The sequence below is a fragment of the Octopus sinensis genome, linkage group LG2 (genome assembly GCF_006345805.1).
Source record: "Octopus sinensis linkage group LG2, ASM634580v1, whole genome shotgun sequence".
Taxonomy (NCBI): Eukaryota; Metazoa; Mollusca; class Cephalopoda; order Octopoda; family Octopodidae; genus Octopus; species Octopus sinensis.
The window spans coordinates 168609118-168629087 of record NC_042998.1 but is presented as its reverse complement, the minus strand read 5'-3'; positions in this window follow the sequence as shown (position 1 = coordinate 168629087).

Here is a 19970-nt window from a genome sequence, read left to right as displayed (position 1 = left end):
CATAAAGATACCAAAAGTTCAGGGAGATGAACTAAGGTGGAAAATGAGACAAGTACTAGAAAAGCGAAACTTCCCAAACCAAACATCACTAAGGAAGAAACGTTCGCTATCAAAAGACTACAGAGTGACAATTCCATCATAATACTTCCAGCAGACAAGGGAAAACGCTACGGTGGTGATGAAGAAGTCTGACCACTCGGAAAAAAACTGGCAAGTCTTATAAGTGATAGTAGCTACAGCAAGGTAAAGAAAGACCCCACTTTGAAAACAGAGAGGAATTTGTCACAGATCTTGATCAAGAACAAGGATAACTTTACACCAATGAAGTACAGACAACTGACTCAACATTATAGTAAAGTTCCTCACATGTACGGTCTTCCTACGATTCACTAGGATGGTATTCCATTAAGACATTTAGTGAGCTGTAGAGGTTCAGCATGTCATCCACTGAGCCGCTTCCATGTGGATATAATCAATCCATTAGCAGGAAAATCAACATCTTACTTGAAGAATTCCACCCACTTCACAGAATTGATCAAGGATACCCCCATTGAATCCAACCAGATGGTGTGTCTAGATGTGATAAGTCTGTTCACCAAAGTCCCAACTGGTGAAGCACTATCAGTGATTCCAGAAAAACTAATGACAGACACCCATCTAAAAGAACGCACTAGTATACCAATAAGAAACTTGATGGAAATGTTGACCTTCTGTGTAGAAACTACCTACTTCAGTATGGACACTGATACATCGACAAGAAGAAGGTTTAGCTATGGGTTCGCCATTATCACCAATAATAGCCAATATATACATGGAATACTTTGAGAATTTGGCTTTAGGATCAACACCACTAAAACCAACTCTATTGCTGTGATATGTTGATGACACCTTCATACTCTGGCCCCACCGGGAAGATGTCCAAGTGCTGTTCGATCATGTGAACTCAATAAAGTCATCCATACAGTTCACAATGGAAAATGAAAAAGATAATCAGCTAGCATTCCTGGATGTATTAATAACACGCACCAAGTATGGATTCAGGACATCTGTATACCGCAAGCCGATCCTCACTGGACGATACCTCAGCTTCAACTCCCACCATCCATACAGTGTAAAGAGAGGGATTGCTCAGTGCCTAAAACATCGAGCAATGAATACAAGTAGCGAAGAAATGATCACGCACAGTAAAAATCTATGAAGCAACAACTACCCCAAAAGCGTGCTCTCCACTCCAATTGTGAAGAAAAGAGGGGATGAAACCGAAAAACTGACCGCAGTCTGTCTACCCCATGTGAAAGGCATTTCTGAAAAGATACAAAAGATATGCGGCCCATATGATATAAGGACAGTATTCAAAAGTAATACAACACTTCGCAAATATCTCCTTCGAGTAAAACCACCAAAAGAAGAGAATATGATCAAGCGCTCTTAATCACTACGCCATATGCTCGTGGTTAAGAGCGCGGGCTACAAACCCCCAAGATTCCGAGTTCGATTCCAGGCAGTGACCTGAATAATAATGATGATAATAATAATAATAATAATAATAATAATAATAATAATAATAATAATAATAATAATATTGATAACAACAGCAACAACATCGAAAAGTACCTTAGAAAATTTCCCAAAGACACCTGATGAAGGCTGGAGGGTATATCAGCCGAAACGTTGTGTTAACAACAAAGATGGGGACAAATATCCGACAAATGTATATAATGTATATAATCTACATAATTCCTCATCTCTTAAATATAGAACTGTAACTAAATATTCATGCTCCTTTTGTGCTTGCTTATCTCTTTTGTGCGTGAAGAATATATACAAACCAATTAAACTCACTGCTGTTATGAGAATAACTGCCATAAGGAAGACAATTCAAGCACATGACGATGGGCATGGCATCTAGAATGAACAGACAAATGGCTGTCATGGGAGAACAAGAGAATATTGTGTGCGTGTGCATACAACTCACCTTTAGAGATGATAAACCACTACTAAAATGGTAAATATCAAGAGAAAAGGCCAAGAACGGAAATATTTCTTCACCTTTTGTGTCTAATAAATCATGTTTATTTTTACGACATTTGAATGAATTTTGTCTATTTTTATAACGGTTCAATGTGATTTGGGTGAAGTTTAGCTGCAATTACTAGCATTGTAATGCCATTTTCATTGTCTCGTCTCTTTCATCTGAGCTACAAAATTATCTTCTACAGAAATCCGGCATCTTCCAAAGAAAAGAAAAACTTACAGACGCAAAATTCTTTAAAATAATATCCAGACTGTTTTGTAACGACGACATTCTTTATTCTTATTCCTATTCATTATTCGCTATTCTTAACCTTTTATGTAAATATTGCTAGCCTTTACTCCTTATTCTTACAATCTTACTACAGATTATTGATATTTTAATAATTTTTGTCTTTTTCTTCCTTAGCAATATTTATAATATTGCATGCTAATATTTGATATTACATTCACGTCAACACACACACATACACACACACACACACACACACACACACACACACACACACACACACACACACACACAAACAAACACACACACACACTTGAAGAATGCGAATGCATGTATCTATCAAGTAAACATGATTTGCATATATACGTATAAGTTTGTAAATATGTCAATGTGAGTACGTATATATATATATATATATATACATACATATATGCATGTATAGATGTATATATATATATATGTATATAAATATATGTGTGTGTATGTATGTATGTATATCTATGTATATATATATATATGATATAAAATATCATGTATGTATGTGTATATGTGTGAGTGTGCGTGCGTGTGTGCGTGTATATGAGTATGCGTGTTTGTATATTCATATATAAACTAAAACTTCACAATAATACTACTTACGAGGGAAAGAAACAACACCATTAAGTAAAGTGTTGATTTAATTTCTTCGACTGATACTAGCGTCAGAAACGTTTGAACAATTTTACAAATTATATGAAGCATCAAATTTAGAAAGAGGCCGTTTTTGATAGGAAAAGGAATAATGTGCCTGGGAGAACATCTACTTCTCTGCAGAGTACTTGTTCTCAATGCCTGTTTATTTTACCTGTACTGTGTATTCTTTGTATTTCCTAGCAACCAGTCTTCTTATCCAAAATACACACATGTATATATACTGGCACATACTGACATTACTGCATTGTCCTGCTCCCAATACGGCACATACATTCTGTTGTGCCCTCACAAGTGCCTATTCATGCTCTTCAACACACATAGCCATCATCCTTGCGTACACTTCTTTCGTCTTTCTGCACATGACTGGAGTTTCTGACAACCTCGAATCTCTACTGTCTCTACTCAGAAACGTCATAAACTACCTACTTACGCCCTTCATCCAGTCTTACCGGGAATCTTACGCAGCTACACATGGTCTTCCATCGTATTTTCTCTGTCTTGATAAAGGGCAATTTCCCTAAACATTGATTTGGTTTTTCTATTTCTCATTGCAATATACGTTGATTCTGCATTTACTTTTAATGATTTTAATTTTCGCGGATTTTGACAAATTAAACTTAAATGTTGAAGTGAATCGAACGGCATTTGTGTGTTTCTTCAATGGCTTATAAACACCTTCCACGCTGCAATTGTTTTCGTTTCAGCACACGATCTCAGATCAAATTACTTGCTATGCGAGTACATCTCCGATTTTAATTTCTTTTTCCATATTATATATATGAACGTATCAGCGTGTTTATCATGAATGTTACACTGTGTTATACTGTGTTACACTGTGTTACACTGTGTTACACTGAGCACATGTATGTGTGTCTGAGTGGATGTGCATATGTATGTGTTTGTGTTTATCTGAGTTTACTTTTGTATGCGTGAAGTAAAAGGGAAGGCGAATGAAAGAGGGACTGAGAAAAAGAAGTAAAAAGAGAAAGAAAAGGCAAGAAAGAAGGGAAAATAGAAAGAAAGTAATCAATGTAACATGCTGATAATTTTATATAACAATGTTAGAAATTTTCTTAATAAAATTCTCACATTTACTTCTATAAATATAAACATCCATCAATCGAGCTATTAAATTTTCACACATCAAGACTGGCAAGTATATATCGAATGTGTCAAAAGTATTTGTCAATAATGATTTGCAACTCAAGTAGAAGGTTTAGAGGAATAAGTATAATCAATTAGATCGATCCTTGAACTTGATTGACAAAGATAATATTTTTGTCCTGTTTTGTTGTAGTTACTGAACAAAATTTTCAGATTTTCACCCTTGAAAATCAAATATAAACCATTGCAAAAAACTCAATTCTGCTAGAATTTTATGCAGTTAATTTATCAGAAATATAAAATGTGACCATAAGTGCCAATGTTTCTCTCTCTCTCTCTCTTTCTCTGTGTATATATATGTATATATATATATATATATATATATATATATATATTATATATATATATATATATAATATATATATATATATATATATATATATATATAAGTCACAATATATGGATTGAAGTAATCCGGTAGTGCTCTTGAGAAAGCTCCTTGAAGTATTGTCCTACAAAACACATAAAATTGATGAAATTTTAGTTAACAACAAGAAAATTCTAATATCACGACAAATTGTTCCGTAACTTATAAACATGTATATAACTTATATTATTATATTTAATGATGAATAAATTACTTGCATGTCTGCGTTAATGCAAAATGCATAAAACCTTTGAACATAATGCAAAATTTAAGCTACGTCCTCAGCTGAAAGAAAGTCTTTGTTAGATAGTACGTTCTCGACGTAACGTTCCAATAAATATATCATATAAGTATATGGAAAAAATATCAATAAGCACTCATTAAATATTATTTAAAATACATAATTATAGTCATAATACAAGTAGATATACTAAAAAATAACTTTATACATAAATATTGTATAAACATTATTAGTATCTAAATGATTTCCAAATATGAATTATTATTACAGTGCTAAATTGCTTCAGGGCAGTGGCTATCAACCGCTTTTGCTTATGATTTATATTTAACTCTTCTGGACCCTCACACCCATTCGATGTTTAAGAAATACTGTTATACTTTCATGATAAAATATTATTAGGAATTATATTTAAAAAATGGTAAAATATTGTGTATTGTAGAAATATGACCGATTTATCGCACATAAATTTTCGCAATAAAATCTTTTATGGACCATTAAAGGACATATGGACCCCGGTTGGGAACCACTGCTGTAGAGTTTTAGGTTGAATACTTTTTCAGTATTTAATCTTGTTTACCAAAGTTTATTTCTTAAAGCGGTCCACTTTACTTTTATCGTATTAGAGCCATTCCAATAAATAATATATTATAAAATAAATGCGCCCTTTTAAAGCCTAGCCAGGCTCACAGGCCCGGTTTTCCAGTTTCTATGGTGTATGTGTTCCCCAGCTGGACGGGATGCCAGTCCATCGCAACGTTACCCATTTTTGCCAGCTGAGTGAACTGGAGCAACGTGAAATGAAGTGTTTTGCTCAAGAACACAACGCGTCGCCCGGTCCAGGAATCGAAACCACAATCTTACGATCTTGATGCTGACAACCTAACCACTAAGCCACGCGCCTCCACAATAAATAATATATACTAAGCGAAAAGTCTTTTCTCACCACGCTGTTTGGGTTTTGATGTACCTCGCTTAGCTGATAACCCCTCAATCCTGTATATTTCTATTGCTTAATATGAGTTGTACATAGACAAGCGCATACACAGATGATGTGCAGCTGTAGTCAACTGAACATAGCAAATATTCCTGAAGACCAATGGTTGGATAAAATGCAATATCGAAGTTAACTGGCAGGGTGGGAACTCGGTCATTAATAAATGAAATAAATTACTGCTCAGCGAGTTACCAGCTATACAACCCTTAGAGATATGGTAATAATATCATAATAACTTGTATTAAACAAAGTTTGATATCAAATGTTTCAGTGGATAGTTCGTCGATTAGTTGTCATTAGTTGTGCTCATGCAACATCTTGCAAGAAGCAAAGCAATTCCATAAATGTTTTCTCAGCGCAGCATAGTAAACGAGCTTGCCAGTACAATTAACTAAATGACATGAAATCGATAGTACGTCTTCTCACTCTTCTCGATAAAAATGACCTTATGTCTCAAAAGGAAAATAATATGACGCGTGTAGGAATCAGTTCCACGCAAATTGAATGGCTTATGTAGGGTCGGGAAACTGTTTTTGCTTCTGCAGGTCGGATAGCATATTAATGAATGGATGCTGAACCACATAAATGCCACAAAATTTTTTAATGTAGATATTATTCCATCTATTAAAAAACAAAACAAAGAATTCTTAAAATCATATAAAGAGCAAAATAATGCATTGAATGGCGGTAAATTAAGTATAAGAAAGGAATTTATTGAATTTTAATGCGAATAGGGGCAAATCTGTGTGAAGACAATGCTTTTTATTGTTTAAAATTCTCTCAACGTTGCATGTAGACTTATTGATGCCGAAAGCAAGACAGGTATAAGTGAATTTTGTTCTTCAAAGGTTCCTGATGCGCCACATTTTTGAAAATAATTGCACTAGCAGATAAGCGCTGTCAAATGATGACGCAATCTAGTTTTCATAGACATGTAAGTTAGAATACTTCTCACATAGATGGATGTATTTTATATTGAAGTCCAGTAATTATATATCTTTAGGCTGATATTTCTTTTCTATTATGTTACCATACTCTATTCAATTCCGTTCCAGTTCATAATTTTCTAGTGCAGTGTCTATATTAAAGGAAGTAGCGTAGCTGACAGCTTGAAAATATTTGCATGTAAACGAAAATCAGTAAACTGAAGTGAAAAGTTTTTCTTTATTCTCGAATTATATTCATAAATATGCCTAGAACATGTGCTTTAATTTTTTGAAAAGTAGAAAAATGTGTACTAAGGAATTTATTACGGTTTGTCATAACTGTTCCTTTCTTTCAAATGCTACGATTCGGCCATAAATCTTTTGTGTCTGCTGATTTCTTTTCTGCCTTAAAGTTGCAAATCTAAATTATTTGAATAAAGTATTATGCCCACAACAAATGTCAAGTTTACACATCGATCGAAGTCGTGGAACAGTGAATCCCCAATATGTTTGCTTTCAGGAAATATCAAATATTATTGTCACTTTTTCACTCTTTGTAGCATTGACTCTCGTGTAAGCCAGCATCTCCAGCAAAAATAAGCTGTCTCCAGATTGTGGCTCCTTATCGAACAAAATATGATGAAACACGATGTTTTAATCTACAAGAAAATACTAAATTCACTTATATATTATTTTCAACAAAGCGTCATTAAAGTTAATTGAAAAAATACCTTTAACAATTAGAAAATTGAAGGTAAATGCTTCGAGTCCTTTTTCTCGTCAAGCACGAATATAAAAATGCAATGAATTGCATGCATTTCTTATACAAGTTTTAATGTCTGGTGATATATCTTTAACTTACTGCGTGATAGATGCAAACAAATGTTTATTTTCTGGGTAAACAATATCTACAACTACCTCTCTATCTACAAAATGTTTTTTACAATGCATTTAGTGATTTCGTTACTGGTATGGATATTTCCTTCATTTTAAAAAGGTAGCACTAAATTCCTCAAACCTTCCTCGGAAGCGAAATTTCAACATTCCTTGCCTGCCCAGTAAAACTGTTAATATTTCTACTCTGACGGGTTTCGTAATTTTGCCTAATATTTGCCACTTTCTTCGCGGTAACATTTCTTGGCACATGAGACAAATTGGTGCTCAAGGAAGAAACAATCTGTGTCCAAGTATCAATGTTTTTTTCACATTTTATATTAAATGCATTCAAAACTATATTACATTAAATGCATTCAAAAATATATTTAAGTATTTAAATAATTCGCTTATCTGATAACTTGCTGTTGTCAGAGATGTCAAGAAGTTGTACAACAACCACCAGTAAGTGAATTGTCTCTTTTGCTTTCCTTTTAACAACCAAGTATGTAGGAACATCACTGAGTAGCAGACATAGAAAAAGAACAGTTGGTCCTAAATATTACTTGAAAATAGTATGAATATCCACTATACTTAGTAAAAAATTAAGGTTGATAAATTGCTAGAATTAATAATATTTTTTTCCATTTGTAGATATTTACTGAGAATATTTTAAAAAACATGTCAATGATTCTTTTAACTAATTTTAGCGATCTTTACTGGGCATCTGCGCTACCACAGCGAGTATTTACTGCATATGTCCTGGATTTCGTATACAACAGAGTTTGGTGTGTACGAAACATAGCTTCGGGCTTCTATTATTATACACTATTCATGGCATCATCACGTGGTTATTTGAAACACAGAATAAGGAAAAAGTTACGATATTTTTCTACTGGTTGAGTCTGGTCTGCGGGCCTTAGATTGCTCCCTTTAGGCCTATAATATATTGGTTTGATTTTGTGTCTTATTCTGATTTCAAATCTTATCAGTTTTCTCATTGCTCTTTAACTTCTTGATTATTAAAAATAAGTGATAATAATTTAATAAGATAAATTAAATCGATTAAAACCCGACCTTCCTCTACAAAACACGAGCTTCACAGAATAAACGTAAAGGGTAAAGACCCTATTTAGTCATGAATGACCATAGGATTGCACCTAGAAAGTAACCCTCCAAGGCACAAGTTTGGGCAAGGTTGATTATGGAAGACCAGCAGTCATCTATGCATACCACCCTGCCCTTTCCACGCCATTGATGTTATCCAAGAGAAAGGCAAAGGCCGATACAGCTTGGCACCAGTGACATCGCAACTCATTTCAGCAGCTGAGAGAACTGGAGCAACGTGAAATAAAGTGTCTTTCTCAAGAACACAACACAGCCCGATCCGGGATCCGAACTCACTGCTTCATGATTGTGAGCCTGATGCTCTAACCACTGAGCCACGCGCCTTCACAAAAATAAACGTAATCTCATGACAAGTAGATCCAGGAATCAATGACCGTTACTCGTTCTATAAATTTCACTCCACTTTGGCAGTTAATACAGCGTTGATAAAGAACTGTCACACAATCACGTGTGCAGTCTCCTGTAATATATGAATCCTTGCACTCAGGCTGGAAAAATCAATAACAGACTGAGTCACTTTGGATATGCACATTGTTAAAACGTGGGATACATAAATATAAAGTAGTTAATTACGAGCCATAAACATTTTCAATGCTGTTTATCATTGGTTATCATATTAAATGTTTTGCAGTATTTCTTCTCATTGCGTCATGAATTCAAATCCTGTCGCGATCAACTTTGGTATTTATCAATCTAGAGTTATTAAAATAAAGTAACGGACCCCGGTACTTTATTTTAAGCGACTAACTCGATACCCCTAAATCTTAGAAACAATTACTATTTATATCTTCAATTTAAAAACTAACATACACCCGTTCATTCAACAATCACTAATATTTGCTATCTGCCCACTCAATAATTGAGACCATCAAATTAATGAATATGATGTAATTTGTCCAGATATTAAAATTTTTCGCGGATTTATTATTATTATTATTATTATTACTATTATTATTATTATTATTATCATTATTATTATTATTATTATTATTATTATTATTTTGTAATTGTTTCCATACTATAACATGATAACGAGAATTGAATTGGTTTTCATACAAACGCAGAAGACAGACGGCAACACTATTAATTCTACTGCATTTACCTGAAGCAATCTTCTTTATCTTTAAGGAAATATGTTGCTCTGTTGTTACTACGTTTTATTTTATTTATTTCTACTTTAGCTCTTTACTCTGTTGTTGCATTTGTTTTTGGTGTTGATGTTGATATTTTCGTCGTCGTTATTATTATTATCATCATCATCATCATCATCATCATCATCATCATCATCATCATCATCATCATCATCATCATCATTATTATTATTATTATTATCATTATTATTATTATTTATTATTATTATTATTATTATTATTATTATTGTTGTTGCTGTTGTTGTTGTTTTTGTTGTTATTATTGTTGTTGTTGTTGGTGTTATTATTATTATTATTATTATTATTAGTATTATTATTAGTAGTAGTAGTAGTAGTAGTAGTAGTAGTGTTAGTAGCAGCAGCAGCACAGTAGTATTGCTTTAGTTATAGCTATTGTTTCCGGACGTTATTGTCTAAAGGTGTATTTTGATATTGCTCATGTTATATGTGTTGTCTTTTTCTAACATAAGGTAGATTTGTCGAATATCATTTTATTGTTAATACATTGTGCTAAGAGGAAAGTTGGATTGTTCTAAATCTGTTTCCAAAGAGGGAAAGAACATTGTTTATTTGTTGTTTGCCATTTGTTTCTGCTGTGAAAGCAACAATTATTTTTCAGCATACCTACTTCAGTGGTGATCGTGAGAGCGTTTTCTATAACGATCGTAGCTGCCTTCATTTCTCGGTGGAAGAGCGAAGACAAAACAAATCCAATTTATGTACAAACATTAATACAAGTTAAGAGTATCAATACTTACACCGTGAGATATGCAAAATATAAACGGTAGACAAATATACCAACAATAATAACAGTAGAAACACCCACAACAATATTAACAACGGTAAACTTCCCAAAAATAGCTACCAAAATAAAAGCATGTTTAAATTTGCAATCTCAAAAGTAGTTTTTGGTTCGACATCACCAAGGTGGCTTAAATTCACCTTGATTACTTAAGCTCAGATAAAACAATGTGTTAAAAACGATGAACATATTTCAATTCCTCAGAGTTGATATAACCGACTTAACCCCTTCCCCCGAACTAACTGGCATTGTGCCAAAAATTTCAAACCAATGTTTGAAATTGTGGAATAGAAGCAAATGTCACGTCGAGGATACTCTTTTGAGTCATGAACTAAGAACGTGAGACAAAATATAGGCTATATGAAGGAGTTCCACTTGTTCTTTAGCTAGATTCTCATATAGAAATAACAAAGGCGAAATCTGGTTGGTGTAAACTTATATTTTAGTTTTTTGTTTATAGAGTAAACATTTGATATGTGTGTGCATATATGTGTGTATATGTGTGTGTGTGTGTATGTGGGTGTGTGCGAGCGCGCGTGTGTGTGCGTGTTTCGGAGAACTTGTAAAGGAAACCATGAGCAAGAATGGGGAGTGAACAAAAATGAACTAATTTTCGCGATATTAGTTATACTAAAACTCTGATACCAAATACATCTTCTAATGCAAATTCCGAGCAGTAAGAATATGAGACTGTTGATGTAAGATGAAAAACAATAATTTTCCCATCACTAGTGATAAAGCCGATGTGAAGGCATTCTTCCATGAAAAAAAAGAAAAATTTGAAAAAATGCAAGAAAAAAGGACAGCTTCCAAAAGTTATAACAAATAATTAATACATGAAAACCAACATTAACAACTTGAACAAAATTTCAAAACAAAAGCGTGAAGGAAACCTTTTGGCCGCTGAAGAGAACTTCTACCTAATTATAACAAATAATTAATACATGAAAACCAACATTAACAACTTGAACAAAATTTCAAAACAAAAGCGTGGAGGGAACCTTTTGGCCGCTGAAGAGAACTTCTACCTAATTATAACAAATAATTAATACATGAAAACCAACATTAACAACTTGAACAAAATTTCAAAACAAAAGCGTGGAGGAAACCTTTTGGCCGCTGAAGAGAACTTCTACCTAATTATAACAAATAATTAATACATGAAAACCAACATTAACAACTTGAACAAAATTTCAAAACAAAAGCGTGGAGGAAACCTTTTGGCCACTGAAGAGAACTTCTACCTAACTCAATTGCTAAATAAACTGAAATAGGGTAGTATCTACATTTTCTGCAGAAACACTACAAATTGTTGAAACGAGAAGATCAGCGGAACAGCGGAATTAAATCAGAAGCAATAAAGATGAATAATGATCATAGTTGAAATAGCGCTGAAATTACGTCTTAAAGCAAAAGAGCTTGGCTTCATGAAAAGCAACCATAACCACAAGAACTTTAGCAAGAAAAGTAAACCAAATAATTGCTATCACAACCAAAACTTGAACAGTAAACAACAAAATTATCGAGCGAAGTAAGAAGTCCAAGAGGTCGAAAGGACTCTAATAGACAAATTGATGGTCGGTTTCTTACAGACACGAAACACCAACCACTGACACTCGTTTCGTGACGAAAGTCTGGAAAGCAATTTCGAGCTGAAGAGCTAACTGAAAGGAAAGGAAATAAAAGATAGTCTCGCAATCAGTCTTTCCTCGATAGGTTAATGTTTTATAATTTAATCAGAGGAGAAAGCAGAGTGTTCATTATCTTTTGCTGGATCTCCAAGATTGGTCGTAGCATGGAGAGCTACGTAAGAAGACAAACTTGCCCTCATACAGAAAGCAACAGTACGAACTCCAGTGAAGAAAGGAAAGGGCCTGAGTGTGATGTTAAACTGAATGACTGATACAGTCGACTCCAGGCAGTTCGATAATAAGTAGAGTTCATATGATCGGTTTCTTATAGTTGCTGTCTACCCAACTCCTCTCGGAAAGCTCGAGTGGCCTCAAGGTGTTTACATATGGTACTGCTAGTGGGATTGACCGTGAAATGGTGTAGTTATGAGGCAAACTTCTTAACAGGGATCATACCTCTGTATATTCTGCATTCATTTTTATCTGGTAATATGCTTCTATTGTTTGCACGTGTAACTATAATGATAGTATTACTAAGGCTGCGAGCAGGCAGAATCGTTAGCACATCGGGGAATATGATTAGCAGCATTTCGACCGTCTTAGCGACCTGAGTTCAAATTCCGCCGAGGTCGATTCTGCCTTTCATCTTTTTGGGATCGATAAAATGAGTTGAACACTAAGGTCAATGTAATCGACTTACATCCTTCCTCGGTATTGCTGGCCTTGTACTGAAATCGATATTGTTGAGGCGGCGAGCTGTCATAATCGTTAGCACACTGGACAAAATACCTAGCGTCAATTCTTACGAGTCTTTATATTTTGAGTTCAAATACCGCCGAAGTTGGCCTTGCCTTTCAGCATTCCTGGGTTGATAAAATAAGTATTACTAAGTTCGATGTAATCGACGTCCCCTTAACTTAAAATATTTGTCTTGTACCAAGAGTTAGAAAGAATTATTAAGGTGATGAGCTGGTGAGAGCATTTTACAAAGTAGCAGTATTTCTTCCGGCTTCATGTTCTTGCTTCATATTCGGCCGAGTTGAGAAGTGGGGTCCATGAAATAGATTAGCTCTCTCCATCACGGTTTCAAGCCTTATGCTAACATTTTAAAAGATGATTATTCTTCTCTATTGTGAATCAATTATTATTATTATTATTATTATTATTATTATTATTATTATTGAGTGAGACAGCAGTGCATGCCATCAAAGTGACCCTTGGGTAAAAAAATATGAAGCCCTGTATACCCATCATGACTACCCGTCTTATAAGGTTACACCAGGCACATGCGTCACAACCATATGTGAGTGACATGGTGGCCTTATATCAAAAGAAAGTGCATAATCCTGCAGGTGTGACCCAATTAGAATTTTCTTCTGGTTAGGTAGCTCATCCTGCTCAAAAGGTCCTTGAATAAGGGTTGTCTAAGGTTGTGGAACGAAACACCCATGTTTCCAGAGGTGAATTATTCAAACCCCAAATGATTTCCACTCAACACATTACTACGATGTTCCCCCACTACTTCTGCTCGTGATCAGAGATGCACATATCGTCAGCTGGTTAAGGTCAAACAACTGATAAACAAATTTGTGGTAAGGAGCAGAATATTTGTTGTAGCCTATCTTTTATACCAAGAGAAACAATGTACATAACACTTCCAATCAGTTTAGATCAGAAGTCATGAAAGCCAGTGCCAGGTACTGCATCAAGGCATCAACCTGTGCTTGGTACTGCATCAGAGCATATTATTATTACTACTACTACTACTACTACTACTACTACTACTACTACTATTATTATTATTATTACATTTTTTTCTTCTTTCAAATTTGCTTCCATTTCTTGCCGAGTGTCTTCCCGACTCCTAGGGCAAAGAAACTCATAGTATACATTGGTAGGCCATTAAACCAAACTCAATAGTTCGTTCATTTTTTTTTTTTTTTAAGTTAAATTAAAATACATGAGCAGCAACAGTTCTCACATCGACAATGCTCTTCTCAATACGTGTGATGTACCAGTTAAGACAATCTTATTATTATTATTATTATTGTTATTATTATTATTATTATTATTATTATTATTATTATTATTTTTATCATTGATAGTGTTTTATTATCTTTAGATATTTTCCTCATTGATTAACAATTTTTAATGAGGCTATTGTTGTTTATTACACCGTTTGTTAAATAGTTAATAGTCATGCTTAAAAAATAGTTGTTGCTTTTATGCTTTTACATCTGTTTCGAACTGAGAGCGATATAGTTAGCAGGCTGTCGAGATTTTTATGATGATCAATTGAAAACCTTCACTCGCCTTATATAAAAATTCATAAAATTCTTGGTCACGTAACACATCCACTGCATTAGTTATAACCTGTTATTTAAAGTATTATTTTCCCTAGTTGGAAACATGTCCCAAATCCTATAAACTGGAGCTTATTGGTGCATAGCGCAAGGAAATAGAAAATTTCTCGACCAGAATTGTAGTGGAAGCATAATTTATTGAATACTAAGTTCGTAAAATAAACAATCTTCTGCTCCCAAGGGTGATTTGATCAACACTATGTGTAAAACTTTGGAAATTTGAATTCTAAGTGGGACACTCATTTGATGTCAAAATTAACTGAGACATGCCTATAGTCGCCATCGCACTGCTTAAGACTAGATTCACTTCTCAAATTATTTAAGAGTCAATAAATTTTAATTACGCTTAATTACACGGTTGTCTTACTGCCCTTACATTTTACCAGAATTAATTATTTAGATAATCAGTTCTTTTTACTAATAAAGATTTAGTGTCAATTGATTAAGATTTCTTCGCTTACTGCATTAAGTATCATATCGGTTAATTTACTAGTAATTTAGTTATAATTAATTGCCTAGCATACATCACTAAGTAAGGACAAAAAGCATAAACGTTGCAGCATCACACTTCAACGTTCTTGTCTGTCGAAGTAAGATAATAAATTTTACTTTACCAACCGTAAAATCTGATAGTTAATTTATTCAATGGGTGTCAAAACACTGTCTTTGCTTTAAAGAGGAATATATAACATTGTAAGACTTTTACGAGAAATATCGAGTAAGACACATGTCAGATATATTTAACATTTCATGGATCTCACATTAGACTTGTTCTGCTGTTAATAATGAGTGTCGTTCGTCGGAAAGTAGTTCCGGATGTGAAACATATTATCTATTTTCACTATTGAGAATATTAAATATATAAATGTATGCATTCAACATGCATACATATGTATGCATGTATGTATGTATATATATGTATGTATACATAATGATTGCTTCATTTTGTCAGATGATAACTATTTCACATTCAGCCTGATTGTTCTGATTTACTTTCAAACTTTCATGTGCCTAGATATGACTTTACACGTTGCCACGCATCCATTGGTATTCGACTTTACAGAATACAAAACAGATCAAGAAATGAAATTATACTGTAGGATCTGTAGGTCATTGGAGTTAAGTGGCAAAGGCTTGTTTAAGATTTCTGCCTGTCTATCGGCCACCATAGTCGGTTCCAGTGAGAAGCATTGCAAGATGACTATTACTATTTTGACGGCAAGTTTTATATCAGAGTATCTTTCTCCTAGAAGAGATAGTTTCCCAACAGCTTTGTCAAAAGTAATGGAAGATTCCACTGCCCCTGGGAAATCTGTTTAACCCATACCCAAGACTCAGACAGGTACTATCTTTTCTGGTCATAACTTATCTGGGAGAAATGGTAAATGAGTCACTCCACGATTCCCACAACGCCAGAACTCTTGAACTGGAGTTTCACATCTAGGTTCAGTTTAAAGTCAAACCCAGAAATATATACATACAACATTTAATAACCAGTTTTTTCTTTGGAATTTTGTTGGGGTTGGTCATCTGGCCAGTTACATAAGTTACGAGATAAACGTAACAGTTCTAAGTTTGACGTTCAGATTTACAGGTGTTTTCTTTTATTTGTGTATTTAATTCGACATTGTACCAATTTACCTACGCTTTTGTGGGAAATGGGTTTCAGAGCACTCTTTGGATACTAGCGTCTGTCCACAAAAATAATTATTTCTTATCATCTCAGTGGCTTCGTATGAAACTGAAAATTGTTGTTAGGAATTAGTAATACTGGAATACACCTCCCATGTAACGCATGAAATAACATAGTCATTATAAGTAATGAGAAGTACGTGAAGTACGAGAGTACGTAGCAGGCGGTCAGAAATAGTCGTATCTTTACTGGTTTTACTAAGTATTCTCTATACCGAAGTGAGCGTTATAAAAATCCACAATTTTTAAGGATCATAACAGTGGCGAAGAGGAGAAAGCAATTCACGTGGAGTTAGTAGAAACTCGAAGAGGAGTTACTAAACTCACAAAGTTGATGTACAAATTGTACGAAAAATCGGAAAAGTATGGAAAATTTGTTAGCAGGTTTGCTCGAGTGGCAAAAACAGCAGATACAACTGCATGAGCAACAACAGAAGCAACAACAACAAATAATATTACAGCAATAAATGTTGTAAATACTAAAGTTATCAGAAAAAAACGTTCTCGCCAGACTATGTGGCGAACTCGATAACAGTGTTCAAATACAAACCAGATGAATGAATTACCTTCGAGGCATACTACAGAAGATATGAGCAAATCTTTGATAAAGAATATAAAGATTGGGACGACACGGTGAACACACGCTTTATCTTAAGAAAACTGGTGGCAGTAGAGCATGAGCGTTGCAGCAATTATGTACTCCCGAGAAAACTTTTTGACATAAACATTAATGATACAATAAATATATTGTGTACATTTTTTAGGGAAAAAAGTTAAGTGTTCAATATACATTGGGAGTGTCTCAACATATAGAAAACAACGATGAGGACTACATCTCATATACTGGTAGAGTAAACAGGGAATTTTTGAAGTTTAAGCTAGTCGAACCAATGCCAGATATATTCAATTGCTTGATTGTTACACAGGGACTTACTGCAGAAAAAGATGCAGAAGTTAGAATTAGAATTCTCGCTAAGATGGAACAAAGCCAGGATGTAACCCTATAACAAGCATCAGAAGAATGTGAAAGGATAGTCAAATTAAGACACGGCACAGGAAAATGAACGTAAAGGCTGTTTCCAAGTAAAGCAAGTGCGAAATAGTTAGCATGGAGATAAAGTGTTTTCTAAAAACCTCGACAAAAATCAGGAAATAAACCCATGTTTTGCATGTGGAGCTATACACCTGAGGAAAAATTGTCCATTTAAGAAAACTGAGTGCTTTTGTTGTGGAAATATAGGACATATAAAGACGCACAGTAGAACGAAAATGACAAAACTTCAGAGCAAAAGAAAAAGAATAAATAATGTCATCAGAAGAAATTGGTAATATATCGATGAGGAAATTCGTGAAGGTGAAAATCGGAAATACAAGTGTTAAAATGCAGCTGGACACTGGTAGTAACATCACCATTATAAACAAAAAACATTGAAGTACGTCGGTAGGCCGAAGTTAATTAAATATAAAAAGGTAGCACATGGTATTACGGGGGAAAAGATTATATTTTTTCAGTGAATTCATACGCAATGTAACATTTCGAGATCAAACGAAAAAAGCTAAGATATATGTGTTAAAATGTTCACTTAATTTATTCGGTACAGAGTGGATAGAAGTACATTTTGTGTGGAAATATAGTCGATTCAGTCGAAGGTTCGAATGAAGCTGAGGGACTGAAACAAAAAAATTGCAGTAAAGCAGAGCGGAATACCTGTATGTAAGCCAAAACGAAACGAAACTCTACCCACGATAAGAAGTAAACATTGTTCAAAAATAGATGTTCCGTGGTCAAGAATACACATCAATATTACTGGTCCTTTAAATGGTTCTTACTACTTAGTGTTAGTTGATAGCTTTTCGAAATGGCTTGAAATTTGTAAGTGCAAAAAACCAACCTCCTCAACTGTGATAAATTTTTACACGAGTTGTTTGCGAGATTTGGCATCCCAGATGTGATACGATAGTGTCTGACAATGGAACGCAATTTGTGTCTGTTGAATTTTAAAGGTTTTGTGAAACGTTCACTGCAGATCTAACGGACAGGCAAAAAGGCTTTGTCCGATACCTTCAAGAAAGCCCTAAGAAAGTCGAATAAGGAAGTCACGGATGAGGTAACTCTACAACAATTTTTAAGAGTGTACCATGTGATACCAAATCCGAGTACACCAGTCGGTAGCTCACCAGCGGAGCTAATGCTTTCAAGGAAAGTAAAATCAGTCTTTGATAAATTACTACCTGGTAAGAAAAGAAAAAGTGCCAAGGAAGATGTAGCAAGATTCCTTAAAGTAGGTGAAAAGGAGTATATGAGGGTATATAAAAATGGAAAATAGAGTTGGGAAGATGGCATAATTACCAAATGTATAGGTAAAATGATGTATTGGGTAAAAAAAGTAGAAAAGGTATGCAAAAGAGATACAGGAACCAAGTGAAAAAGAGATTCGTGAAAAGTGAACCAAAGAAGTTGGAGGAACCGATGGAATGCTTGTAAGATACGTTCCAAGAAGCAACGCCACTGCAGGTGATTGAACCCAGGCGTACGAGAGGAAAAGAAAACATACTGAGTTCCTGAAAATAAATACCAAGCACTAAAAATATTAAATTTTACGAAAAAAACTCAAAAAAGTGAGGTGGGGTGAAGAAAAAATTATTGCTAAATAAAATGACACTTCCTAAGAAAAACTTAAAAGGAGAAATGTTGTAGGGAATTAGTAATAATTGTAACCCCTCCTACGTGACGAATGGAATAACATAGTCATTATAAATAAAGAGAGATATATGAAGTACGAGAGTAAGTAGTGGGCGGAGGCCTTTAGCATCGCTTTCATATTATCATTTTTTTCATTTAATATTTCATTCTTCATAAATTTAATTATAATGTTCTATGTCCCCAATGTTTTGTAATGTCCCTTCTGCATCGCCTCTTGTGGGTAATAAAAAAATCAAAAAGAAAAATCAGTAAGTAGTAGGCGGTTAGAGATAGTCGTGTATTTACTAAGTTTACTAAGTATACTGTATACCTAAGTGGGCGTTATAATAATCCAACATTTCTAAGGATATAACAAAAAGATTGACACAATCTAGAATTGAAATACTAAATGTGTGTTACTAATAAAGTTATTTAAATCCTATTAGTACTTTCCTCTACCTATAAAAGTTCAAAAGTAAGTTAGATAATTTTAGATTTAGATGGAGCTTAGCAATGTTGATCATGATCCTTACATTCTCAAAAAGCTAGTTTAATTGCAAGAAAATCAAGATTATATGTTTTTATTTGAATTAACTTATCTGTAGTTGCTTGCTGACACCAATTCAATGACAGGCTAGTTATCACGTCCACCATTAAAGACACAAATCTGATAATCTTAGATTAATCTAAGGTGAGAACGATTTTTTTGCATTGCTCATTAAAAAAACCATTCACGAATTTCTGTACATCTAGAAACTGACTGAATTCCATCAGTTTTAAATTATATATTTTAGTTCCTGAATGTTTTCTAGTGACATAGTTATTTCAAATTTTTTCCACAAGAGAAGCTTGGGGGAAATGGGGATGAGTCGATTAAAGTAGGTGAAAAGGAGTATATGAGGGCACATATACTTATTTTATCGACCACGAAAGGAGGAAAAGCAAAGTCGACCTCGGCGAAATTTGAACCCAGAACGTAGCGATGGGCGAAATACCTAT